This window comes from Saccopteryx leptura, chromosome 5 (assembly GCF_036850995.1).
Source record: "Saccopteryx leptura isolate mSacLep1 chromosome 5, mSacLep1_pri_phased_curated, whole genome shotgun sequence".
Lineage (NCBI taxonomy): Eukaryota > Metazoa > Chordata > Mammalia > Chiroptera > Emballonuridae > Saccopteryx > Saccopteryx leptura.
Genome location: NC_089507.1, coordinates 127,699,781 through 127,719,022, shown reverse-complemented (window position 1 = coordinate 127,719,022; position 19,242 = coordinate 127,699,781).

Below are 19,242 nucleotides of genomic sequence, written 5' to 3'. Positions count from 1 at the left end.
TGCTAACACTATGGAAGAAATATTTGCAGCTCTCCTCATGGAAGGCCTTGCCCTTCTCACATCCGGGAGCTTTGTGAAAGCATCTTGAGATACTTGAAGAGGAATGTCACTTGCCTGATGTAGCTGAATATCTATTTTCCTGTCACTACTTACTTCATAAGGGTGCAGCACACATGAAGTACTGGCTGTAACACTTTCTAATGCTTATTTAAAATGACTTTAAGTGTTACTTCATGTTTGGCAAGGACTAGTATGTTTTGTTATCCTCAAAGAATTTTTGGCCAACAGGTTTTGTTCATATCCACAGTTGTTAACCATTAGAGATGTCTGAAAATAAACATTCAGATTGGGCTGGTTGAAATATTCACCTGACAGCCGGTGTCAGCAGAAACAGAAAGTCTCCAGTGCTGTAATGCCACTGGAGTCTTGAAGTGAAGGAGAACTTCATTTCTCTCCTCTCAGGACGTAAATCTCTGGGTGCAAATTAACCCTCTCCGTTCTAGAGATGAGCTATGTGGACTCAACTATTCTGCAGGTTTACACTGTTCATCCTGTTAAAGAAATTACCTTTTACAAGTGAAAGAAATATAAGTTGTCTTATTTAGAAATTTTATTCAACAATCAGCCCAAAGACCAGATGTCCTTCATGTCTTTTTCATAGAAGAACCGTGGAAGCAGGCAGTTTGGGGCTTGAATGGCAGCTCTTCCATGCCATTGACAGCCCCCAATTCTTCCAACTTTCTATCAGCCTTTCCCAGGGTTCTCCTGTTACCATGGATATGGATTCTTAGCCCTTTCTGGCTGCTGGGGCTCTGGGCAGCATCCCCACATTTCAAGGAAGCTGGAGGAAGGAAAAAGGGTAAAAGAAGACTAAATGGTTGTCTGTTGCCTCCTTAAGAACCTTTTCAGATGCTCTATACAAAGCTTCCCAGCTTCAAGAGAAGCCAAGATTGGCTCTGGCGAGTTGGCTCAGCGGCAGGGCGTCGGCCTGGTGAATGCAAGTCCCGGGTTTGATTCCCGGTCAGGGCACATGGGAGAAGCACCTATCTACTTCTCCACTCTTCCCCTCTCCTTCCTCTCTGTCTCTCTTCCCCTCTCATAGTTAAGTCTCCATTGGAGTAAAGTTGGCTAGGGTGCTGAGGATGGCTCCATGACCTCTGCCTCAGGTGCTAGAATGGCTTGTAGTGGAGCAACGCCCCAGATGGGCAGAACATCGCCTCCTGGTGGGCATGCTAGATGGATCCCGGTTGAGTGCATGCAGGAGTCTGTCTGACTGCCTCCCAGCTTCTAACGTCAGAAAAATACAAAAAAAAAAGAGAAGCCAAGATTATATTGTTTAGTTCCCAGCCAGTAAACAATGGGGTTACTTACTAAGGGAAAAAAAAAGTGAGTGGATATTGAATGGTCAACTAAGAGTCTCTGCCAGTTACCAAGAAACACAAGACTCTTTCTACATCAAACCCTCTTTAGGTGGATTACAACATGGCTTTGTAAGCTTTTGGAGAGATCAACTAGTTTAACACATGCATTTGGAAAGAAATTGAAGGCCAGTGGAGCCTCTGGACCGGCTGCTCCAGCAAAGGCAGTGAGCACTAGAGCTGGGACAGGAGACGTGGCTCAGTGACTCCCGCCTGCAGCAAAGGGCCACTCCCTGCTTCCTTACTAAACAGGCCCTCCCAGGTGCTTTCTTTCATTCAGAGATTAGACAGAGAAGCCACGCAAATTGATATTAAATATTGGTTTTATTATGATAAAAGTAATGAGGCAGCTTGGTTATAAAGCAATAACTCAAAGACATTCCCCTGCCCATCCATCAGGCACTTACCCACTGTCCTCATCAGTTCAAATGCTGTCACGGGACACCATGCACTGCAGGCTTAAACCACAGCATCTATTTCTCATGGTTGTGGAGGTGGAGGTCTGAGGTCAGGGTGGCAGCACAGGCCGGTTCTCACTGAGGCCCTCTTCCAGACCTGTCCTTTGTGGCCTTCATTACATTTCAGTGCAAATATACAGAGAAAAATCTCATGTTCCTTCCTCTGTCATATGGGCATTAATCCTATTGTGGGGACTCTGCCCTCATGATCTAAGTAATCCTAATTCCCTCACAAAGATCACAATTCCAAATTTACCATATTGAGGATTAGAAATTTAACACCTGAATTTTGTGGGTACACAAACACTTGATCCACAGCACCCACTTGGTCACAAGCAGCACTTACTGTGCCAGGCCTCTGCCACAATGTGGCCTCTTGGGGGTGGGGACTGGATGAGGGTACAAGCACGCCAAGTTCATACCTCCTGCAGGAAGTCATCTCAGAAAAGAAGGGGCTGGGCTGAGCATGCTGTCCCTTTTCCAGTGAGAGAAATCTCCCTCCACCATATAAGAGGAGTCAAGGAAAGACCGGAGGTGGTTCTTTAATGGGTTCCTCCAATTGCAACTCCTTCCACATGAGGCTTGAGGAAAAAGAAACCCCTCTCAACATCCACAGTTTACTTTTATCTTTCATGTGTCTTCCCATCATATTGTACATGGCTACCTGCGTATGCCCTCACAGACATACTGGGAGACACACCATAAGATCAGGTACAAAGAAATCTGAAAAGTAAGGCACTAAATGGTCAGGGGACTTGCTCAACATCACAGAGCAAGTTGGGGACAAAGCTGAAATGAGGGCCCAAGTAGCTAGTCCATTTTCTGGCAATGTTCTCTCCACTTGTTCCACTTGGCTGCCTGTCTATAGAACTTTCTAGTCTGATCAAGCAATGGTACACTAACTGCGGACCACCTGAAACACTGAGCATCTGGCTGCATTCAGATTGGTGCTCCAGTAGTGAGTACCACTGTCAGCAATAGGCAGCTGAGCTGTGGACCTGGCTGATGGGCTGGAGAACTGACTCCGCCAGTTGAGAACAGTTTTAATTGTCTTCTGAATGCCAGGCAAGTACTGGGATAAAGTGGTAAAAAAAAAAAAAAAGGCAAAAAACATGCCAGCTGAATGCTGTCATAGCCTAGGCAGGAGGACAGACAAGAAAAGAGAAAAAGGCTCCAATGTGACAAGTGCAGTGACAGGTGTTATTTAGCAAAGGTGCTAAATAGGGGAGGGGACAGACTCTAGGAGCAAAGAGCATAAAAGGATGGAAGATCGCATGTCCTGATAATTGTAAGTTACTAAGAATGGCTGTATCACAAGTGAAAGTGAGTGTGATTGGAGCAATGGAAGAAAAGGGAATTTCTTAGGGACAAGTGCAGGTTGCTGATGCACCTACTTAGTAGAGAAACTGCGAGGGGCCCCTCAAAGTGATGAGGTCATCACAGGTGTCCCAGGGGCATCTGTCACTTGATTAAGAAGAAACACAGAAGCCATCCTTTTGAAAATTATTCTTCTGAATCTCCTTTGAACCATTCCAATTCCTGCAGTAAAACATTACTGCCAACATCAGCGCAGACTCATTGATATAATTGAGTCCCTACCAAATACATAGTTTCCTTCTCTGTGGACATAGATGTGCACTCAGGAATGTGTTTGTGCTTTCTTCAGATGGACTCTTCTATCTGCACTTTCAACATCTGCACCTGGGCTTGGTCTGTAGCTCTGACTCCTTCCTAAAGCAGGCCAGGTAGAAATTGCAAGTAAATTCAAATAGACTTGACACATTTGAGAGCGGGCAACCGAACAGGTTGATGTAGAATCAGTGTTGCTTCATTCTTGGTCTCCATTTTAGGTTTAAAGTCCTTAAAACAACTTTCTTCATTTAAAAAATTTTAAGCCACTCATCCTTTTTCAGAAGCACCAGATACCTATCCTACTGCACCTACCCCTCTTTCTCTCCCACCTTCCTCAACAGCCAGGAGATGCTGTCACAGATCCCAGCTTCACCCCCTGGGCTCCTCGGAACACAGAGAAAAACACTGATCTCTGAGCTGGCTTGACAAGGGGGCACAGCATCTCCACAATGATTCTCTTGGCGTCTCACACCTTGCCCCTCTGTGGGTGTGTAGATGAACACTCAGTCAATATAACTCCCTCCCAGACCCTCCTAGTCTCTTTGGCACAAGCACCAGCTCTGGCCCTCAGCGTGCTGAGGAGAAACCAGTTGCAATCCCACTCACCTGAGAGCCCCAAGCCCTAGTCAGGGGCACACTTATTGTGAAAATGGCTAATGCAGTTCAACTGCTGGAACTAACTGTTTCCTGTAGAACTGGTTTCCAGGTCTGCTCACTGCCATGAGCATTTTCCCCTGGATAGAGTCCAGTCTGCCAGAGTTGAGAGAAACAAAAATTTAAGAATGCAATTTAACTGTCCAATCCTAGAGGACAGATTTATATAGTCCTTTATCTATCTATCTATCTATCTTTTTTTTTATTTATTCATAAGAGAGGCATGAAAGACAACACTTTTAGTGATGGGTCACAATGTGTTGGACATTACATGTATATATTATATCTTCAAATATTTATGTTACAGATAGGTCCAAGCTAGACCACCAGTAAGAGAGTCTTTTTCCATTGATTTCGCTTTCTTATAAACAATATTCAGGCTAGGATGTCTTCTTGGGTTCTTTAGGTATCAAGCACCTTCTGGCTTACTGTTCTGTCTTCCCCTGATCGGAGCTCTTGTGCTTGTGATCTGAGGAAGCATTTCTTCCTAAATGGCAATATTGAATTAAAGAAAGGAAAAAAGAGTGGAGCAAAAGGAAGGTATCAGCTCTCCCTTAAGGACACTGTCACACAATTCTTCCCTCATATCTTATTGGTCAGAACCTTCTCACGTGACCATACCAAACTGCAAAGACCCTGGGAAATGTAGTCTTTGTTAGATGGTCATTGGCTCAGCCAAAATTTATTTTACTCTGGAAGAGAAGGAGAGTAGCTACTTAGGGACAACCAGCAGTGTCCACCATACCTTACAACTTCTTGGAGCAGATATTATTAAATTCATCAAACAAATGGGGAAATTGAGGCTTAAAAAAGTTAAGTAACTTTCTTGAAGTTATATATCTAGAATGTATTATATAGTAACTACCTAAATTGTAAATTTTGTACTAAAGGCTTTTATTTTCTCTCTATATCCTTATAATAAGAGCAAAAGGACATTTATGTAAAAAGTTGTCAGTTTTTCTAGTAGTTGTATCATATTCGCGTTTTTCAGTATGCTTATGGTGAACTAAAGTATACCGCTTTCTCTCACATTTCTCTGTACTGGGACCAGCCTACTACAAATCATGTCACCTGATCACTGCCATTGCCCACTGATTATATTAGCTGCTCTTTTCTTATACCTCTCTAATTTATTGATATTTCTTCACAAAACAGGAAGAGTGGGTTTTTAAAAATTAAGTCTAATGATTTTCATTGCTTGAAAGCCTTTAGACCTTATTGCTCCACCCATCACGCAAAGTCAAATCATCCTCCATCACCTTATATATGTCCCTCTTTATACCCCTCTCCTCCCCTATCCCCATCCCTCTCCCCCTTTCCCCTTCCCTCTGGCAACCACTGCATTCTTATCGATGTCCATGAATCTCAATTTTGTGTCGCACCTATGAATGGAATCATACAGTTCTTAGCTTTTTCTAATTTACTTATTTCACTCAGTATAATGTTCTCAACGGCCATCCATGTTGTCATAAATGACACTATGTCATCATTTCTTATGGCTGAGTAGTATTCCATAGTATATATGTCCCACATCTTCTTTATCCAGTCCTGTATTGAAAAACACTTTGGTTGTTTCCATGTCTTGGCCACTGTGAATAATGTTGCAATGAACATGGGAGTGCGTGTGTATTTATATAACAATGTTTTTGAGTTTTGGGGGTATATATCCAGTAGAGGGATTGCTGGGTCACATGGTAGTTCTATTCTTAATTTTTTGAGGAACCACCATACTTTCTTCCATAGTGATTGTACTAATTTACATTCCCACCAGGGTTCCTTTTTCTCCACAGCCTCTCCAACACTTGTTATTACCTGTCTTGTTGATAATAGCTAATCTTACAGGTGTGAGGTGGTATCTCACTGTTGTTTTGATTTGCATTTCTCTAGTAGCTAGTGAAGATGAGCATCTTTTCATATATCTGTTGGCCATTTGTATGTCTTCTTGGGAGAAGTGTCTGTTCATGACTTCTCATTTTTTTATTGGATTGTCTGCTTTTTTGTTGCTGAGTTATGTGAGTTCTTTATATGTTTTGGATATTAAGCCCTTATTCGAGCTGTTGTTTGTAAATTTAGTTGGCTATTTGTTTTCTTGTCAGTTTCTTTTGCTGTGCAGAAGCTTCTTAGTTTAATATAGTCCCATTTATTTATTTTTGCCTTTATTTCCCTTGCCTTTGGGGTCAAATTCATAAAATGTTCTCTATGGCCAAGGTCCATGAGTTTAGTACCAATGTTTTCTTCCATGTAATTTATTGTTTCAGATCTTATATTTAGAACTTTTATCCATTTTGAATTAATTTTTGTGCAAGGAGACAAACTGTGGTCAAGTTTCATTCTTTTGCATGTGGCTTTCCTAGCATCATTTATTGAAGAAGCTTTCTTTTCTCCATTGTGTGCTTTTGGCTCCTTTAGAAAAGATGATTTATCCATATATATGTGGTTTCATTCTGGGTTCTTGATTCTGTTTCATTGGTCTGTGTGTCTATTTTTCTGCCAATACCACACTGTTTTTGATTATCGTGGCTCTGTGGTATAATTTAGAGTCAGGTATTGTAATGCCTCCAACTTCATTTCTTTTTTCTCAGGATTACTTTGGTTATTCGGGTTTTTTTATGGTTCCATACAAACTTGATGATTTTTTTTGTTCCATTTCTTTAAGAAATGACATTTAGATTTTGATAGGAATTTCATTAAATTTGTATATTGCTTTGGGTAATAAATATGTCCATTTTAACTATATTATTCTTCCTATACAAGAACATGGGATTTTTTTTTTGTATTTTTCTGAAGTTGGAAATGGGGAGGCAGTCAGACAGACTCCCGCATGTTCCCGACCGGGATCCACCTGGCATGCCCACCAGGAGGCAATGCTCTGCCCATCTGGGGCGTCTCTCTGCTGAGACCAGAGCCATTCTAGCAGACCAGAGCCATTATAGCGCCTAAGGCAGAGGCCATGGAGCCATCCTCAGCGCCCAGGCCAACTTTGCTCCAATGGAGCCTCGGCTGCGGGAGGGGAAGAGAGAGACAGAGAGGAAGGAGAGAGGGAGGGGTGGAGAAACAGATGGGCGTTTCTCCTGTGTGCCCTGGCCGGGAATCAAACCCGGGACTCCTGAACACCAGGCCAATGTTCTACCACTGAGCCAAAGAACATGGGATATTTTTCCATTTCATTGAGTCTTTCTATTTCTTTTAATAATGCTTTGTAGTTTTCAGTATATAGGTCCTTTACATTCTTTGTTATGTTTATTTCTAGGTATTTTTTTTGGTGGCAACTTAAAAGGGATTATTTTTTTGAGTTTATTTTCCAAAGTTTTATTATTGGTGTATATGAAAGCAGTAGACCTCTGTATATTAATTTTGTATCATGCAATCTTACTGTATTGGTTTGTTGGTTCTAATAGTCTTTCTGTGGAGTCTTTGGGGTTTTCTATTTACAGGATCATGCCATCTGCAAAAAGTAAAATCTTTACTTCTTCTTTCCCAGTATGAATGCCTTTTATTTCTTTCCTTTGTCTGATTGCTCTGGCTAGAACTTCCAGCACTATGTTGAATAGGAGTAGAGAGAGTATGCAACCTTGCCTTATTCCTGATTTTAGGGGAAAAGCATTCAAGTTTTTATCATTTAGAATGATGTTAGCTGATGGTTTGTCATTTATGGCCTTTATTATGTTAAGGTATTTTCCTTCTATACCCATTTTATTGAGTGTTTTAAACATAAAAGGATGCTGTAATTTATTGATTGCCTTCTATGCATCTATTGATAGAATAATACGGTTTTTGGTTTTTGTTTTGTTGATATGGTGTATTATGTTAATAATTTTACATATATTGAACCATCCTTGTGTTTCTGGGATGAACCCCACTTGATCGTGATGTATTATTTTTTAATGTGTTGTTGTAGTTGATTTGTTAGTATTTTGTTTAGGATTTTTACATCTGTATTTATTAGAGATATTGGCCTGTAGTTTTCTTTTTTTGTATTTTCCTTGCCAGCTTTTGGTATGAAGGTTATGTTGGTCTCATAAAATGTGTTTGGAAGTATTACTTCTTCCAAAGAAGTCTTCCAATATTTTTCCATTTCATTGAGTCTTTCTATTTCTTTTAATAATGCTTTGAGAAGACTTTGAGAAGTATAGGAACTAAATCTTCTTTGAATAGTAGAATTCACTAGTGTAGCTGTTTGGCCCTGGAATTTTATTTTTGAGGAAGTTTTTGATAGTTGTTTCTAATTCCTCCTTGCTTATGGGTCTATTTAGGCTTTCTGCTTCTTTGTGAATCAGTCTAGGAAGATTGTATAGTTCTAAGAATTTATCCATTTCTTCTATATTGTTGAATTTGGTGGCATTTAGTTTTTCATAGTATTCTACAATGATCCTTTGTATATCTATGAGGTCCATGGTAATTTTTCCTCTTTCGTTTCAGATTTGATTTATATGAGTTTTTTTTCTTCTTAATAAATCTTGCCAGGGGTTTGTCAATTTTTTTGATCTTTCCAAAGAACCAGCTCTTTGTTGTTTTAATATTTTCTATACTTTTTCTGTAATCTATTTCATTTATTTCTGTACTGATTTTTATTATTTCCTTTCTTCTGCTGGTTTTGGGTTGCCTTTGTTCTTGTTTTTCTAGTTCCTTAAGATATGATGTTAAGTTGTTTACTTGGGCTCTCTCTTGTTTTTTAATATAAGCTTGTAATGATATGAACTTCCTTTTTATTACTGCTTTTGCTGCATCCCCAAAATTCTGATATGTCGTGTTGTCATTTTTGTTTGTCTGTATATATCTTTGATCTCTGCTTCTATTTTTTCTTTGACCCAGTCATTTTTTAGAAGTATGTTAGTTAATTTCCACATTTTTGTGGGTTTGTTTACTTCTTTTCTTGCAGCTGAATTCTAATTTCAAAGCCTTATGGTCAGAGAATATACTTGGTTTAATTTCAATCTTTCTGAATTTGTTGATGTTAGTTTTTTGCCCAACATATGCTTTATTTTTGAGAATGTTCCATGTACACTGGAGAAAAATGTATACTCTGATGTTCTGATGAAATGTCTTATAGATGTCTATTATGTCCATTTGTTCTAGTGTTTTATTTATTGATTTTCTGTTTCTAGAACCATCAATGGTACACTGAGATCTCCAACTATGATTGTATTTTTGTCAGTTTCTATTTTTAGATCCATTAGTAGATGTGTTATTTTGGTGCGTATATATTAAGAAATGTTATGTCTTCTTGATTCAATGTCCCCCTTATTATTATGAAAGACCATCTTTGTCTCTGCTCACCTTTGTCATCTTGTAGTCAGCATTGTTAGATATGAGTATGGCTACACCTGTTTTTCTTTGGATATTATTTGATTGGAAAATTGTTTTCCAACCTTTCACTTTGAATCTATTTTTATCCTTGTAGCTTAGATGTGTCTCTTGAAGGTAGTGTATGGTTGGCTTTTGATTTTTGATCCAATCTGCTACTCTGTGCCTCTTAATTGGTAAGTTCAATCCACTTACATTTAGTGTAATTATTGACATTTAAGGATTTCCTATTGCCATTTTATATATTGCTTTCTGATAGTACTGTGTCTTGTTTAGTTCTTCTCTTTTGTTTTTCTGTCATTTGTTTTTGTTTTTATGGTATTCCATACTACTTTCTTCTGTTTCTTCTTTTTTTAAGTTATGTGTTTCAGTAGTGGCATTTTCAGGGGTGGTTACCATTAGGTTATTAAAAGAAAAATTATCATATTTATTAGAGTCCATTATTTCATGAGTGCTTCTGCACTCCATCCTCTTTTGTTACTGCAATCTTTGTCCTCTCCCCTTCTATGTTATTGTTGTCACAGATTATCCTTGTTTTTATTGTGGTCTTGTGGGAGCTTTTACTTGTACTTTTGTTTTGTTTTGTTCTTTGTATCTGGTTGGATAACCCCCTTTAGTACTTCCAGTAGTAGGGGTTTTCTGGTGATAAATTCCCTCAGCTTTTTAAGGTCTGCAAATGTGTTTATTTCACCTTCATATTTGAAGAATAACTTTGATGGATATAGTATTCTTGACTGGTATTTCCTCTTTAAGTACTTTAAATATCGGGGTCCACTCTCTTCTGGTACTACTCTTGTAGAATTTCTGCTGAGAAAACTGATGATAACCTAATGATTCTTTCTTCATATGTTATATTCTTTTTTTCCCTAGCTGCCTTGAGTATTCTTTCTTTGTCATTGATTTGTGATCATTTCATGATGATGTGCCTTCGAGTAGGTCTGTTTGGGTTCAGGTAACATGGTGTTCTATTTGCTTCTTGGATTCGAGGCTCTAAATCTTTCCACAGGCTTGAAAAGTTCTCAATTGTTTGTTTGAATATGTTCTCCATTCCCTTTTCCCTTTCTTCTTCTTCTAATATACGCATTATTCATATATTGCTCTTTCTGATGGAGTCAGACAATTCTTGTAGGGTTTTCTCATTTTCTTAAATTTATGAGTCTCTTCTTCTCTCTATTCATGAGTCTCTTTCTTCTTCTCTCTGTAGTATCTCTAGTTATTTGTCTTCAATGTCACTAATTCTCTCCTCTATCTGCCCTGTTCTATTAGCTAAGCTTGTTACCTCATTTTTCAGTTCATGTAGTGAGTTTTTCATCTCTGTTTGGTTCTTTTTTTTTTTTTGTATTTTTCTGAAGCTGGAAACGGGGAGAGACAGTCAGACAGACTCCCGCATGCGCCCGACCGGGATCCACCCAGCACGCCCACCAGGGGCGACGCTCTGCCCACCAGGGGGCGATGCTCTGCCCCTCTGGGGCGTCGCTCTGCTGCGATCAGAGCCACTCTAGTGCCTGGGGCAGAGGCCAAGGAGCCATCCCCAGCGCCTGGGCCATCCTTGCTCCAATGGAACCCTGGCTGTGGGAGGGGAAGAGAGAGACAGAAAGGAAGGGGGGGTGGAGAAGCAGATGGGCGCTTCTCCTATGTGCCCTCGCCGGGAATCGAACCTGGGTCCCCCACAAGCCAGGCCGATGCTCTACCGCTGAGCCAACCAGCCAGGGCCTGTTTGGTTCTTTTTTATAGTTTTAATGTCCTAGGTGATATACTCTTTTCGGTCATTAATTTGTTTTCTTAAATCACTAAATTGCCTTTCAGTGTTTTCTTGTATCTCATTGAGTATTTTTTAAACTTCAATTTTGAATTCTCTGTCATTTAGCTGCAAGGTTTCCATGTAATTGAGATTTTTTCCTAGAGATTTTTTCATCATCTATCTAAGCTACATCTCTGTTTTGTGTATTCATGATATTTGATTTTTTTTTTCTGTAATGGCATTTGAAAGTTGTATTGTTAATAACACTAACGAGATAACTAAAAAATAAAATTTAAAAATTTAAAAATACAGTGAAACAAATGAAAATTCTATACATAATGATAACTAGAACAAAAACTACAGAGAACAAGGATCAGAAACTGAGGAAAAATGAAAAATGAGAGAAAAAAATGAAGTAAAAAACAAAGCACCAAAAAAAGTATGAGATCAAAATATAATAATTTGAAGAAAAATGAAGTTCATATGAAAAGGGGAAGAAAAGGAAGGGGAAGAAAAAGAAAGAGAGAAAAAAAGAGTAATGTCCTAGAAAGAGAGAAAAAAAGGATAATGAAGTACAAATGGGAAAAAGAGAAAGAAGAAAAAGGAAAGAAGACAAAAATGAGAAAAAGCAAAAAAAAAAGTATTTTTTTCTAGTTTTGAGAGGTAACTTGTTCCTTTTCTGGCAGGTGGTGCTGTTCTACAAGTTTAGCCTCTCTGAGGTTCTTGGGTAGAGTTCCTCTGAGGCATCACTGTCCTAAATATGTAGGCATGGCATTGTCAGGAGAGGCTTGTTGTTAGGCCTTTGCAATTTTATGGCCCTAGCAAAGGCAGTCCCAGGTCTCCTGGCACTTCTCGCCATGTCCCAGCAGAGCAGGGGATCAAATGCCTGGCACCTCTGCCTCCCACAGGAGAGAATGGCCTGGAAACTCAGCTATGGGAGATCCACTACTGTTGCTTTTCACACAGCAAAGGGAGCAATGTGGGTCTTGGGAGGCTGGGGGGAAAAACAGTCTGGTTCTTCCTCTGGTACCACTAAAAATGCTGCCCAGGTCAGCCACAAGCCAGTGCCCCAATGGCCTGAGCTTCGGGAGTGGGGTGGGTAGGGCGCAGATCAACCATGCCTCAGCACCCCACAGGTAGATCTCTGCAGGCTATTCATGCATGCAGATCTCGGGAGTGCACCACAGGCCATGTGCACACCCAGCACCTGGGATCACAAATGGAGCCCAGCAATGCAGGCAGATGCCAGGAACTGCCATGTTCCTGCTCTTGATTGTGTGCCTGCCTTAATTCAGCTCCTTCCTCTCTGCCTCTGAGTCTCTCCACTTCTCCCGGATCTGAAACAAAACCCATGCTAAAAGTGCTTCCCTCCCTCAGATCAGCTAAGAAAGATAAAAACTGAGTCCTTTGGCTTTTGTCCTCTGGGAGCAGATCCTAACTTCCACCAGCCTTCTCACCCAATCAAACCTTTGTTCATCCAGTGTATGGATATTTCAGGTACACTTGGGGCTTCTTCTCTGCATATAGTTGTTGAATTTGTTGAAATTTCAAGGGGAGAGATTGGAAGTGTCTCTCACACAGCCATTTCTCTGATGTCACTGGTGTTTTCCTTATCATATACCAACTTCCAAAATACACTAGGGACAGTGTATTTCTTAGCCATTCTTACTGGTTTTTTTCAGATGCAAACAGAATCTTTTTGTCAAAGCCAAAAAAGAAACTTTATGATTTTGTTAGGATCTATTAAACTTATAATTAATTATAAGAGAATTAACATATTTACAATGTTTAATCTTCCCAGACAGAAATTTGATTCTCTATTTATACATATTCTTTTATATTGCTAGGTCAAGTCCTGTAATCTTCTGCTTAGAGGTTCATTTGTTTCTTTCTAGAAATTTTCCTAGGATATGTAGCTCTTGTGACAGCAGTCTTTTTTCCTATGCAGAGGGGAGTTTTCTAAACAGTGTGGAGGTAATCGTTTTAGGCAATCATATATAGATTATTGGATATCATTCTCATCGGCCTTACATTTAGTGAAAATCCCCCTCCCCATACTAACACTGACGTAGTAAGCAGTCCTAACTTTAGTTTCCTTCTTCTTGTGTCTTCATAGGTAGTCCTATAAGAATTTGCGAGAGGCAACTAGGACACTCACCAAATGTCACTGTGAATCAAACTTTTTTTTCTCTCATTCTGAGCACAGTTTTCAATCAGGCCCCAGCCATCCAAGAGTACTTTCATACTACATGTATTTTGACACACTATCCATAGTGCTATCTTGACAGATTTTGCCAAATGTTTTCCTAAAACCAAAAAACACTAGATCTATATTACTCCCCCAATCTCACAGTTCAGTAACATATTTTCACACAAGGCGATGAGGTTAGTTTGGCATGATTTGTTCTTGGTGACTCCATGTCTTCTAGTAGTCAACACATTCCTTTCAAAGTGCTCATATGATATGTGCTTAAAATTCATTCTGTAATTTGACCAAACGTTGACCAAGTTATTAGTCTGCAGTTTCTGGAGTTCACCCCTTTTAAAACTTGTGACATTGACTTGTGAATTTTCTGGTTCCTCTCTAATGTGCGATTTTTAAAAAATTACTCGTACTGACTCCCTGGTTACAGACTTAATCTCCTCCAGCACCCTGGGAGGAGGTGTGGTTGCACCAGAAGACATGAACTTGTGACATGAATTAAGGCTTTGTTTTGCATTTCCAGTCCCTTTGAGTTGCAATTCCTCTATTATATAAATTGATCTACTCTGTTAGAATGCAAGGATTCTCAAGAGAACTAACAGCTATGGGAATGTTCTTGTCCTTACCAGAAGAAATAGTTCTAAGCCAGCACAGAAAGCAAAGTACATCCATTGTAATAACTAGGCATGGTATGTTGTCAGATAGATACTAGACTTATGGGGGTGACCACTTCATAAGTTATATAAGTGTCTAATCACTGTGTTGTACACCTGAAGCTAACAGAACATTGCATATCAACGACAATTGAATTTGATTTAAAAAAAGCAAAGTGCTTCCTGACTTGTCATCAACAATAACATCTAGATTCAGGCTGGCACGGTTCACTCTATTATCTGGATGTTTTTCCTGGTTTCTTAATTTCAGAGTTTGTCAGCTGCTTGTTTCTTGTCTTTGGAATCTCCCATGCACCATGCCCATTTTGAAGAGCCTGCCCATTTTGAATACCCAGCTCAAAGTTCTGGACCTGTAACACACTCTTAATGCTTGAACTGGAACTGGCATTGAGACCTTAGTACATATCCCCCTTCCCTGTTGTCTCTGGATGAACATCCCACAGCCAGTTATTGAGGCTCCAGGCCAGTCTACCTTCAGCCCCTGCTCTGCTGCCAGCACTGGTTCCACTGACTCTCCCCACAAAGTCACATGCTGTGCACCAATGTCTCGGGTGTCTTCTCCTAGGCTCCACTAGTATTGCTATGAAAGTACTAAGCCAGTATGCACTGCAGTACACTCTACCCCCATGCCCAAAGCACAAGCTCTCTGGGGACATACTGTGTCCTGTGTCCCATGACAAAGGTGCTTAAAGCATACCCCACCCCACCCTACCTCTTCCATGATCAACCGTTCTTATTAGAATATCCTGCATAGCTTCTTTGCACCCATCATCAACTGGACCTTCCGGCATGTAGATAATTAATAGGAGTTTACTAAAATGATTTAAATAACAATGATCTACCTAAGTTCACTTTGGGGAGGTCTCTGTATGTTTTGTAGCTGCCCATTCACAAAGCAGATGTGACCTTCCAAAACCAATGTCATCTTTGTTGGAGCACAGATTTATTATAGCTCATTCCTGAGCTGTGCTGAGACACTCCCTCTCTCCACTGTCCTCGTGCAACTCCACAAGCCTCTTCAACTGGATGTGATTCAGACACGCAACATTTTAGGCATCATCAGAATCCCTGGCTCAGGATAATTATTCTAGTGCCAAGAACCTCTGTGAAGCTCCTCATCCCCCAAGACAAGACACACTCAGAGGTCACACCACTGCTCTATCATGAGACTCCAGGTATCATGCAGGATGTTACCCACTATGGATTCAAAGGATGACCAGCAGAAGTAAGCCATCTTCTAGATTCCATGTGAAAATACAGGATTTAAGACATTCCAGTCTAATCCCACATGACTGCTAAACTCTGAGGCATGGGACATATGTTTCATTCCAACATATATGTTTCCCATGAGGACCAGAATATCCTGTGATCTATGAGCATCTCCATCCATTCTCCCACCTCATTCACAGATCAAACACTCTGTGTAAATGTAAGAACTATGACTAATCAGTAGAATGTTATTGTGTCATTACTTGTCAACCAATTTTGGACAAAAAGAATTTACGTGTTATAACTAACTTGTTTCTAACTAAAATAATTTTATTACTTCTATATAGAAAGTTTATGAAAGACAATTCACACTGATTATTCACATATTGAATTTTAACCTAATATATTATAGCAAAAGATATTCAGAAACAGTACACAGCTGCCCTCTTGTGTCACTTTCATATAATCAAATTTATTAGTGTTTAATTACCAGTGATTCCATTAGCTATGCATTTTTAAAGGTCACCATGTACCATTACTCTTCTTTTGATACTAATATCGTAAATGGTAATTTACAGCACAAGATGTAAAAATATACCAGCTCTCTATATCAATTTAATCAAAACATTAACATAAATATCTAAATGTTTAAAAGGTAATATCATTTACTCTGGCCTGACCAGGCAGTGGCGCAGTGGATAGAGCGTCGGACTGGGATGCGGAAGGACCCAGGTTCGAGACCCCGAGGTCTCCAGCTTGAGCGCAGGCTCATCTGGCTTGAGCAAAAAGCTCACCAGCTTGGACCCAACGTCACTGGCTCCAGCAAGGGGTTGCTCGGTCTGCTGAAGGCCTACAGTCAAGGCACATATGAGAAAGCAATCAATGAACAACTAAGGTGTCGCAACGAGGAACTGATGATTGATGCTTCTCATCTCTCTCCATTCTTGTCTGTCTGTCCCTGTCTATCCCTATCTCTGACTCTTTCCCTGTTCTTGTAAAAAAAAAAAAATATATATATATATATATATAATTTACTCTGTCCAGGTCCTCTCCTTATCCAAATACCCCAAAGTCTTAATATGCTTTTGTATGATCTTATTTTACTCAATTAGTGCTCAATTAATATTTAATCTGTTCTTAGTGAGGGCATGGATTTTCACTAATCCTTTGCTCCTGACCAGTGAATGGCCCCACAGAAAATGATATGGAAGAAAATTTTCTTTTCTAACGATTGACAAGATCATCCCCCACAGAAGGCAACTGTGATTTCTGTTGCCTTTATTAAGCACCTACTATGAGCAAAGTACTGGGTTAAGATTATTACAAACAGAATCTAGAGGACATGCAGAAAAAAGAGAAACCTTATCTCCACTGGACAGATAAACAAACCCAGGCACAGGTCTTAGGTAGCACCTTCCAAGAATTCAGTAAAAATCCTTGGGTAATGGTGGTCCCATTTGTGGACTATAACTCTGCCAACCAACATGACAGTCCTTTTCTTCAATAGCTCCCTCCATAACAAGCCATCTCCACGAGTTCATAGCCAGCCAGGCATTCAGTATTCTGAAAACAATCTGATTAAAGTGGGAGGCTGCTTAGACAATGAACGTAAGTTTATCGGCAACATTGACACTCAAGGATACTATATTTCTTTACTAAGTTGCTGTGTTTCCTTATTAAGTATTACGTGGATCTAGATCTGTGTAGTTTTTTTTCTGTATTAGAGAAGGATTGATGCAAAAAGTTGAAAACAAATACTATCTTGAGGAAATGTGGAAGTGTACTTTTGCACTGATCAACACTGGTTGGTGGCTGCCCTCAATACCAGGTAGTGAGAGAATCTAGTAGTGATGTAATAGGAACAACCAGTTATTTTATCACAGTCCTTTGCCCTCTGGGAGCTAAAGCTTCCAGAACTTACAAAGAGAAAGAAGTAATGCAGAAAATATAAGTTAAAGTGTAACACACTGTGACCATGAACAGGTATGCATGGAGGTGGAATGGAGATTCAAGAGAGAACTTGGAGGTGAAGAAAGGGTGAAGAATGAAAACAAAGAGACTACCTCCATATCGTATTAATATAGAAACCCAACTCTCTGGTACAGTAGGTGGTAGCTTTGGAGTGGGCATGCAGTGAAATTGAGCCTGCCACACTGACTCCTACATGAAGGAAGAGCCATCTGCAGGTGAGATGTCTGGGAAATGATCCTTCTGTAGAGTGTGAGTTAGCAACAGTGATTTGGGTGGCACGCATAGCAGCAGATTGCTTGGCTCAAGATGGAGCCAGAGGAAGAGAGACCCAGGGGCACAGCATAGCTGCAGAGCAACAGTTCTTGAGGCAGTGAGGTATTACAAGAAAACATGGAGAGAGAAAATCGTAAGTCCTAGGCTCCTGTCCCAGCTCTGTAATTAACTCGCTGGGTGACGTTGGGCCAATGGCTTCATTTTTATGCAGAAGTGGATTAAGGTTAGTTGAGGCCCTGGTCGCAGAAGAAAATATTGGGCCCCTTAAAAAAAGAGAGAGACAGAGAAAATAAAAATACATTTTAACCATATTTTTAAATAAATAAAAATTATTATGTACTATTCATGTTAAAATTGCACATATGCAACCAAATTTGGTGCATATGTAGGGGTTCTGGGGGGCCCTTCAGAAGTTGGGGCCCAGGGCACGCACCCTGTGCACCCGCCATTAAATCGCCTCTGTCTTTATGGTTCTTCATCTTTCAAATGTCTTCCTTGGGTACTCACATAGTCCTTCCGTTCTTAAAGCTCTCTAAACTCAACCCCTTCCATGCTAAAGAGACCTCACTGTATCTGTCTGCCCACAAATACTGATTCTTTTCAATTGTGTCAGGCTGAACTGTACCGCCCCCAAAATTTTATTTTAAAGTCATGACCCCTGGTACCTCAGAATGTGACTGTATGTGTAAACAGTTTCTTGGAAGAGGTAACTAAGTTAAAATGAGGTCATGAGGATGACCCCTCATCCAATATGATTGATGTTATTATACGAAAAGGACATTTAGCTACAGACAGGTATGAAGGTAGACAAGGTCAAGACAGAGGTCAAGGCAAGGCCATCTATAAGCCAAGGAGAGAGGACTCAGAAGAAACCAATCTTGCTAACATCTGGATCTTGGTCCTCAAACCTCCAGAACTGTGAGAAAATTAATTTCTGTGGTTTAAGCCCCAATCTGCAGTACTTTGTTGTGACTGCCTGAGCACACTAACACAATTTCTTTCTTTCTTTATTTTATTTTTTTTGACAGAGACAGAGAAAGAGTCAGAGAGAGGCACAGATAGGGACAGATAGGAAAGGGAGAGAGATGAGAAGCATCAATTCTTCATTGTGGCATCTTAGTTGTTCGGTGATTGCTTCCTCATATGTGCCTTGACCGGGGATCTACAGCAGAGTGAATGACCCCTTGCTCAAGCCAGTGACCTTGGGCTTCAAGCCAGCGACCTTGGGCTTTAAGCCAGCAAACTTTGGGCTCAAGCTAGAGACCATGAAGTCAGGTCTATGGTCTTATGCTCAAGCCAGCGACACTGTGCTCAATCCAGATGAGTCCGTGCTCAAGCTGGCAACCTTGGGTTTTGAACCTGGGTCTTTCGTGTCCCAGTCCAATGTTCTAGCCACTGTGCGGTATACCATCTGGTCAAGCCTAATGTAATTTCTAACTCTTCCTACTAATCCATCCTCATACTTTATTCTCTCTCTGCATTCTCTTCTCTATTTGTACTTCCTCTCTCTCAGCAATTTAAACACTTATGGACACAGTCTTCACTACTCCTTCCTAATTTCAATTCTGTATGTGTGTGTGTGTGTGTGTGCTGTGTACTTTTAGGTTCTAACACACAGCGATTGTATATGTAAAAATCATGGCATTAACATGCATCAGACATAAAGCAGATTCTATAACAGGGGTCCCCAAACTTTTTATACAGG